The sequence below is a fragment of the Theobroma cacao genome, chromosome 7, assembly GCF_053813885.1.
Source record: "Theobroma cacao isolate CCN51 chromosome 7, ASM5381388v1, whole genome shotgun sequence".
Classification (NCBI taxonomy): Eukaryota; Viridiplantae; Streptophyta; class Magnoliopsida; order Malvales; family Malvaceae; genus Theobroma; species Theobroma cacao.
In genome coordinates this window covers 10,690,024-10,700,291 of record NC_142645.1, presented here as the reverse complement: position 1 = coordinate 10,700,291, position 10,268 = coordinate 10,690,024, and the positions used below count along the sequence as shown (strand labels likewise).

Below are 10,268 nucleotides of genomic sequence, written 5' to 3'. Positions count from 1 at the left end.
ATCCACCTTATTGAACACGAAGCATCTATACGACGGATCCCAAAATTGCACAATGGCCTTCAACAACTGTTCATCTATCTGGACCTTAAGGAGTCGAGCTATGTGGCCATATTTCCTATCGAAATTTGCCCGAGTGGTAGCCCCCCACTTATCCCATATGTTGAGCAAATTGGTGAAGTCGTTCTGTTTAACATCAAGGTGGACCCTATCAGGTAGTGATGAGAAGTGATCCTTTGACAAGCAATCCCCTTCACTTTGTTGGGCACTCGCCATATGTTGAGTCACTTCATAAATTCCATCGTAACTTGAGGATGGCCATGACGACTCCATGTATGCAACTGGATCTACTCTGTTAATGGTTGTCAGGTGACAAATACTTTTCCTATTATGATGCAAATATGCATATGACAAAAAATTCAAGTTAGCACTATAAACAAGAATTCTAAAAGATGAATGAAAGTAATTAATAACCTGATACCTTTATTACTAGCGGAAAAGAATTTAGAACAAGGGGATTATGAAAATTCCTTCATGTGTACCTAATCAAAAGGTATATTCTCACGAGTGAAGCTCTACCTAAGCAAAGACGACTCTCGATATTCTACATGCTGAGTTTGGGTTGAAAATGGAGCTAAATGTTCCCAAATCGCTCCTCACTGTTGCCCACACGGACTAGTAAGGCACCCCGGTCCTCACCTATTACAGGCTTCAAACAGACTAGGTTCGATCTGAGTGGGAGTCTTCACTAGCCCATGCGGAGGTTACCACCTCACGAAAGCGTAGCTACTTAACTCCCTCCTAATTAAGGACAAAGCCCTGGTGGAAGGATTATACATGAATGCAAGATGTGTAGTGTGTGAGAAGGAATATATTGACCTTGGACCAATAATTTCACACTCCCCTTATCCTAAACTTCCTGCAATTATTAAAAATAATGAAGTAATAATAACAAAATAAATGAAAACATTAAACAAAAATATGCAAAATTGATGTTGGGGGAAACAACAAATTATTTAAGGCTTAAGATAACTTATGATTAATTAATGGCTTGACTCTCGATGTCTCCAGCGGAGTCGCCATCTGTCGTAACGTGCGAGTCCAGGAACCCGACCGCCATACGCGGGCAAAAATTAAATCGTTTAGGAGTCGCCACCAATCTTTTTTATCTAAGGTATGATTGGTCACCTATTAATCTGATTCTAATCGATGAAGTCCTAAATTAATTTTAGGTTCATCGAAAGAACGAGAACTGGTCCACATTTTTAAAGATGGGTTCGGGAGTGCGGTTACGCACGGAGAAGGGTTAGCACCTCCGTGGTGCCCGTTCCACGAACGGTACCATTTAATCTTAAATTATCTTAATATAACATACTTTTAATTTAATCCCTACTTATTAATTAAATTTTTATTAAATTGACTGACTGAGAGTTTTTATTTGGTTTTACGTATGCACATGATGCAAGCGTACAATGATGTCATGACTTGTTTATTTTAAATAATGGAGTGGATAATCTTTTATTAGAAAATCATTCGAAGACCATCCCAACGCTTTGGTGAAGTCTCGAAATTTTCCTCACCTAGAGATATCCCAGGAAAAACTCATCTCTACAATCTCCTCGGGAAAATCCCATGTAAAGCCCAACCTTATAATACTATTCATGACATACATGTGATGATAACATGATTGCATGCTAGGAGAGTCCCGCAAAATTTACAAAAGTCGGTATTGTACCTAGAGGTACAATAAAGTTTATTTAATCCTCGAACTAGATCAAATAGGAATTTTAAGGTGAGATTAAGAGTTTCACAGTTCATGGATGACTTAAAATGGTAATTTGGAGTTTGATGATCAATTTGGAGTCAAATCGAAATTTTCACTAACTAGGGGCAAAATGGTCATTTGCCACTTGGGGACAAAATGGAAATTTCAGAAAAGAATTTTTTGGTCTCATTTGACTTATTGGAGTATAATTTGACTTATTGGAGTATGATTTGAGGTTTAGAAGTGAAAATTTTTAATTTCGGTATAATTTGGAGTATAGGGGTAAAATGGTAATTGTGCCACCTCAGGGGCAAAATTGTAATTTTCCACCATCAGGATATTTTTCCAGCACATGGTCTTCCTTTATCTTCATCTTTGACCCTTGACTAAACATGTGGTGGAGATAAAATGTTTAAATTTTTAAAATTTTAAAAATGGACCAATTAGAAAATGCCATGTGTCAAGCTTAGGATATTTTATTATTTAACTTAAAAATCAGCACAAATCAGCCCATTATTCCCCAAATATTCGGCCAAGCAACGAAGAGAGGGAAAGAAAGGAAAAACAAAACCTAGGTGAGGAATTTCAAGAGAAAAAGTGTGGAAAATCAAGGAAAACAAGTGAAAAAGGTAGGATTTTTCAACTTAAGCTTGAAATCTATTTTCCTTAAGCATTTCTCTTCATTTTCCATGCTCAAATTGCATGTTTTTATGATGAATTGTTGGCTGATTAAAATGGGTTAGGAGAGAGAAAATTGTTGGATTTATTTGATTTTAATTTATGTTAGTGTTTTTAGTTAGTTTAGCATATTTAGAAACAAAACAACAAGAAAAGAATTTATTTTCTCCCACAACCATTAATGGCTGAATTTATCATGTATTGAGTGAGGATGAGTTTGATTTTTATTCTAGTAGAATTGGTTAAGAAATGATGAATTATGAGCTTAGAAAAATAATGAGAATTTTCGGAGCAAAAATACGAATTTTTACCCACTAGGGCTATTTTCGTAATTTACTATCGAGACTGATAATTTGCACCACACTAAGGGACATTAAGTTAATTTGGGTGCAATTGAGGTATAGAAACTGAAAAGAATTAAATTGGAGTTTAAACGGACGCGTTAGAAATTTAATCGGGTGATAAGATGAATTAGGCCAATACTGAGTTTAGATAGTTACCAGTGCATTTTTGCATTCCATATCATGCATTGGTAGTCGAAATTAGTTTCATTTTGATTTAGTACCAACTTGGTGAAATTCTCGATTTTGTATTGTGTCAAGGTGGTGAGTCCTCCGATAAAGGCAAGAAAATTGCATCCGAGGACCAGTAGACAGTGTGCTTCGAAAGTCTGCATTCTAGACATTGTGAGTAAACTTACTGTCATTTTAATTATCTAGGGTAGTTTTTAGATGCTTTCATGAATTCTATGGAAAAAGGAATTTAAAAAGGTAAATTTTCATGTTTTATGAATAAATGAGTTTCAATGAAATTAATTTATAAATTGTTTTGAAATTAATAATGATTTTGAAAAATAGATTACACGGATACTGTTAATTGTGGCAATTTGATTGTTTAAATTTACTGGCTTATGATAAATCGAGCATGATTAGCTAGTTGGCAATTGTATTGAAATGCGAATTGTTTGGTTGCCTTGAAAAACTGCGAATTACAAAATTGCCATATCATGTTATTGAGTTTTATTATATGGTGGATTATATATTAATTAATCACTGCAGTAGGGGTTTCTGTGAATCAGCCTTTTAGAAGGGCACGGTAAACCCCATTATATTCTTACCTCGAACGGAGAGGGGCGTAGGGTATCTCCTGGGGTAAAGTTTAGGGTTCACTTCACGCTAAACCACCACGTGAGGGGGAACTCAGCCAACGTCAAGGAACGGCTATGTTTTCAAAACAAAACATGATTTATGTGAAATGTGAATTTTAATAGCCTTGGCGGTCTCGGTAGGATGCCTCTGCCAAGGTGTCCCCGAGAATGGATTTATGGCACAAGCTTAGATTTTTATGAGATTCATAAGCCTCTTTACGTGTTTTAAACAAAATGTGTTCTAATGCTATAACCTAGTTTATGATGATTTACTTTATTATCTCCATGTACTCAACTCTAAATGTTTATGATGATGTCTGTTTACTCATTGGGATTTTATAATCTCACCACCCTCCTTTCCACCCATTTCAGGTTCAGTATAGACTGTAGATAGTTGATCTCATCGAGGACTACCGTTGGACCTGTATTTTTTCAAACCGTAGGTTCACAGTCCTCTTTACTTTTGTTTATTCGGGGGCCCTCTTGTTATTGTAAATTAAATTAAATATTTTGGCTTACTGTATTTCAGTATGTATAAATTTATTTAGCTTTTACGCTATAAAAATTATTCACGTATAACTCTATAAATATTGTTTTATAAGAAAATAGAATATTTCCCTTAATATTTCTTTTATTTTCTTATTATATTCAAATAACCGTAATTTCATTTTAAATGAAGATTTTAAACTTTTAAACCTATTTTGAATATGAATTATGTGTTTTGTACTTGTATATTACGTTTTAGCCAATTTCAAAATTTTTGAGAAAAATGACCAAAATACCCTTGTGAGACGAAAAATTAATATTTTATTTGTTTAAAGTTGGAAACAGCTTAAAATCTTTTAGAACAAGATATTTGACAATGGTTGCTCACAAGGGAACAGAGAAACTGATAGTAAAGCCTTGCGGGGTTTTGGGTTGACATTTCAAGCAATGTGTCTACCGGGACACCACGGCGGTTGTCACGGGCTCGAGGGGAGTACCGGGTCGTGGCATCCCATCATCGAGATTTCCGCACCATTTGCAAGATAAATGTGACGTGTTATGACAGGATAAAATGCTGATGTCTACATACACGTGTTTATTGAATTAGGTGGTTCATAATTCACCCAACTATGTATTTAAATTTATCACATTATTTATATATTTATTTTGTCATTTTTTTTCATGAATTATTTATTTATTTATTTTTTATTTTTTTTATTTTTTATTTAGATCCATATCTTTTAATTAACATTGTTGATTAGCGTTTAACTTGATTATATAACTTATCAAATAAACAATTAATTAAGTTTTTCAAATGATTAAATTAACTTTATTTAGTAATATTTATTTAAGCTAATTAACTAATTTAAGTTTAGATGCAACATTATGTAAATTTATTTTTTTTAACAATGACTATTTGACTTAATGGGTATTGGAGTTTAGAGTTCGGATTTATCCCGACGCTTCGGTGAAAATCCGTCTCAAACTTCGCACCCAAAAAAAATCTACTTAAAAGAGGCAACTCTTTGCCTTTCTTAGATGGAATTTCTCAAACAATCATCTCATTTTTCTTATAGTTTTTTATATTTGTATCATGTCGTTGTTTTTTATTTTTATTTTTTGTTTATATATATATATACTATATTATATTATATTTACAAATATCTAAATATGAATATTGATCCCAATTATATATATATATATATATATTTACTATTACAACCATTGTCATCTTTTTAGTATTTTTTTTTATATTTTTTTTGAATATTTGTTTATATCTATTTTTTATCAAATATTTACACATATTTTCATTTATCACTTTATATTTTGTTGTTATTTTTCTACTTTAAAATATCACATAATCTCTACATAATATATTTTTTATCTTAATTAAATTATCCTTATGCTCCTAATAATATGTCTTTAACATAAATAATTAAGCCACCACAACGAATAAAAATAAAAAATATTAAAGTAAAAAAACATGCAAGTTAGATCTTACCTTGTGTAGGTTTAGATTAGCTCAAAACGGACAAAACCATGTGGGCCAAGGCAAGCCACCAAAGGTACAACAACATACAAAAATTTCTCCAAACAATACCGTGAAGAGCCCCCCACCTCCTTTCTCCTTTTTCTTTTTTCTTTTTTCTTTCTTTCTTTCCTTTCCTTTCTCTTTCTTCTTTCTTTCACTTTCTTTCTTTCTTTCTCTCCTAGCCGCTTCCCCCTTCTTCTCTCTTTCTTTTTCTTTTCTCTTTCTTCTTTTTTTCTCTTTCTTCTCCTTTCTTTCCTTCGCTGGCCTCTCCTTTCTTTTTCCTCTTTCTTTCTTCCTCCTTCTCTTTCTCTTCTTTCTTCCTGCCGGCGTCGCACTCTTCTCCTCTTCTCTCTCCCTCTTCTTTTTTTTTTCTTTTTGCTCTGTTTTTTTTTATATTTGATTGTGGCTTTTTTTTTTGGGTTAATCGTTGTGTTTTTGTTGTTTGAGTGTTTTTTGTTTTTTTGGTGGATGGATCTTTTTCTATTATGGCTAAGGTAGATTGTTGCTGGTAGATTTTTTTGATCTGTGGTTCTTCCCTTTTTTGGTTTTACAGGTTTTTTTTTAACAGCTAGGTTGTCCAAAAATTTGGACAACCCGACAATGGGGTTCTGGCACCAAGGAGTTGGTGGTCAGAGCCCCATCACGCATGGTGGTTGGGGAAGGGATGGCTGGGCGTACGCCCAACCATACCTCTCTTCTTTTTTTTTTCTTTTTTTAATTTTTTATTATTTTCTTTATTTATTTTTTATATTATATTTTATTTTATTATAATTTTAATTTTTTATTTATTTTTTAGGTGTCTACAGTACTAAAATGCATCAACAAATAATTTAAGGAATTTCATTATTGGGATTTCCATCACTAATCAAATGATCAATCCATCCTTCAGGGTGAGTAAAAAAATCAGCAACATCCAAGTGTGTTATATCAACTTGGCTATCATCTTCAACAAAATTTGTTTCGATATTTTTTAGTGATACTTGATAAAGTTTAACAAGATGTTTTTGGTGTACGACAAGTACGTAACCAATGGCCTTTCATGCTACATCTATAACAAACATTTTCCATATTTCTTTTACTTTGTCCACCTTTATCTTTTTCATGTATCTCTTCAATATTCATCCACTTCTGGTGGGTATTCTTATTATCAGAATAATAATTTGTATAACCACCACGACTGTGATAATTATGACAACTTTTTCGCGTCCATGATTACGACCACAACCACGGTCAGAATTTCTAAATGATGTCGCATTCACTTCAGGGAATGGAACAGAACCAGTTGGTAGAGATTCATGATTTTTCATCAATAGCTCGTTATTTTCCTCAGCCACAAGGAGACATGAAATCAGTTCAGAGTATTTCTTAAAGCCTTTTTCACGATATTGCTGCTGCAGGAGCATGTTTAAGGCGTGAAAATTTGAGAATATTTTTTCTAACAAATCATCATCAGTCACATTTTCTTCACACAATTTTAGTTTAGAACTAATTCTGTATAATGCTGAGTTATACTCACTTACAGTTTTAAAATCTTACAATCACAGATGCATCCAATTATAACGAGCTTTTGGTAGAATTACTATTTTCTGGTGGTCATATCTCTCCTTTAGACTTTTCCAAAAATCGACTGAATTTTTTATTGTAAGATACTCAATTTTTAATCTTTCATGAAGATGGTGGCGAAGGAAAATCATTACTTTTGCCTTATCTTGATTAGATGTTTTATTTTCTTTTTTGATTGTGTCTCCAAGACCCATAGCATCTAAATGAATTTCAACATCTAGAATCCAAGATAAATAGTTCTTGCCAGTAATATCAAGAGCCACAAATTCAAGTTTTGTAAGATTTGACATTGTGATAGCTGAAGAAAAATTGAACTTCGACTTTGTGAAGCTTAAGTGTGAAAGATTAGAGAATCGTACTGATAACGTATTATGAAAAATAACTTAAAAGAATAAATAAAGATAACTTAAAGAACAATAAAAAGAAGAAAGAAAGTATTTAGGGGGAGAAAAGAGATCTTATTGAAGTGTGTTTACAAATGAACTGAGGGGGCCTATTTATAGGCAAATAATTCCCTTATCTTGATAGAATTTACGAGATGAAGATAACACTTAGAGATTAGATGGATTAAATTCTAATTCAATCTAATTTACATCAAATCTAGATATAGATAGAATAAATGGATATTCACAAAAATATTCATAACAAAACTAAATATTAATAATTTTTAAAAAATACCTAAAAGATTAAAAAAAAATTCTCCCCAATTTCATCTCAACCATTTTTGTTTTGCTCTCTCCAACCCTATGTTTTCTTCTCCCTTACTTCTTCTTCCATTTAGGTTAGATTTGATTTCTTTATATAAATATTTTTTACTTTTCTTTGTATAAATATTTTTTATTTATTTTTTATCCAAGAGAGTTGAGACTGATATGCTAATCATGAAACCAATCCTCACACATACAACAGCATTGTCTTACCTGTTCATAAAGATCTGGATTTGGGTAGTTGTTTTTGAAGATATGGATCAAGAACTGCAAATGCAGCATGTTAATGTCTAGTACTCAAGTGAGCATGTGGAATTTCAAATGGACAGGGGAACTAATCAAAACAAAGTATGTCTCATGTTCAAACAAATCGAGATTGATAAATTAATTTTTTTAATTATAGAACATATAAAAAGGCAATACCCATTATGGTCTAAGGTAAGCTTATAATTGAATCAATAACAAAAATATAACATGAAGACTCTTAATCTCAAATCTCACACTCTAAATTGAAAATTTCATTACTTCGATCTCAAATATCAATCAATCACATGTGAAGTAAACTTAAACTAGAATGAATTTTGGATACTTTAAAGACAACAAGATAAGGGTTAAAGGAAAAGGTAAGGATGTCAAAAGATAAGATACTTGTTAATTTTGAGATACTCAAACCTAATTGATAAATAGGATACTCGAATCCTATCATTACTTGAATTTTTTTTAAATTTATTATCCTAATCTAAACTCTAATACATACACACTATCCAATAATTACTCAAATCCATTTAAAAATACGTTTATATAAAAAAATTATTAAAATACTATTCATGGATACCTAATTATCCAATCTCGAATCTGTACCTGTATTTATATACAACAATGCTTCCATCCATATTTCATATAATTTACTAATAATTAAATTTATAAAAACACATAAACAATAAAATTTAAATTTAAATAATCAAAAACAAATATCTCAAATATAAACTTAAATAACTAAAAACAAATCTCTAAACAACAACTTAAATAACATTACAAGTTTAATTAACTATATGAATTTGTTATTAATTACATGAAATTCAAAAAAATAGTTAGATTCCAAAACTATTATAATCTCACAATTTCTTTTTAAGTATATATTTTATAAGTTTATATAAACAAATGTATACATATTATAATTAATAATTTTATAAGTTATAATTTTTGTAACGTTAATACAAAATAGAAAGTAAAAATATTTATATATTTAAAATATATATACTAAAAGTATATATATAATAGTAATTATATTTTTTTTTATAAATTAACACAATATATAAAGTATATATATTAAAAGATATTACAAATTGATTAATAATTATAGTTTCATGAATTAATTTAATTAGTAATATAAATTTATCTTTAATTACATAAAATTATAAAAAATATAATAAAGTTCGGGTATCGGGTACCCAAGGGATGATGTCCAAATCCTACCCGAACTCGATACAGATAGTGAAATTACTATCCAAATCTGATTATAAGATACCCTAATTCTATATAATCGAGCAAAATATCTGCAAATACCTTATAACAAGGTACCCTTTGTGGTCCCTAGAAAGAGTGGATTAGAGTTTAGAGAGAAAGTGACTCTTTCCTTTGCACCATAAACCCGAAAGAAGAAAAACAACTTCACCAATAAGAAGAAAAGCAAATTTTTGAAAGAAGCATGAAAAATCTCCAAAAAATTTTTTAGAGAAGAGTTAGACAAAAATGTGGAAGAGGGCTTAGAAAGAGAGTAAAAAAATTTTTAATTTTCACAAGTTAAAAACTTTTTTAATATTTAATTTTAAGTCCTTAATAAATTTTAGTTTTACCTTATTAATAAGATATTATATTTTAATGGCCTCTTATAGTATATAACTTTTACATACTTGTCAATACATCAAATATAAACTTAAAATAAAAATATCGCACAATTATCATTTCACATCATGATTCATTATAACATATTAATATATTATATCAACATCATATGATATAAAATGATAAATATTATTTTTACTAACAACAGTTTATCAACTATTAATTATAATGATTTATTTGATTTAAAATAAAATTATAAAAATTTAATTAAATATAATAAAAAAATAATTTAAAAAATTTTATAAGCATTATGTCTTTATCCTAATATGTTTTGTATAATGAGACGAAGACAATCCAAATTTTTTTTACCTTTTCTCACTTCTGCACATCCTTTTAAAGATTGTATTAAATAATTCCAAGTTCGAAAATGAGTAATGAAAATAAAAATAATGTGTATGGATAATGTAAATTTTTTTATCAAATAATAATGTTAATATTAATGATAAAGATTTTGTCTTATAGTTTTCAATAAAAAAAAAAGCACCATTT

General features: G+C 30.3%; 1 long non-coding RNA gene across 1 annotated transcript; it reads left to right on the top strand.

The window, feature by feature from the left end:
* Positions 1-2,288: 2,288 nt before the first annotated feature.
* Positions 2,289-4,096, top strand: LOC148761657 (uncharacterized). Its single transcript, XR_016027382.1, has 3 exons — positions 2,289-2,391; positions 3,043-3,126; positions 3,960-4,096. It is a non-coding gene; the product is annotated as an uncharacterized LOC148761657 (long non-coding RNA).
* Positions 4,097-10,268: the final 6,172 nt, after the last annotated feature.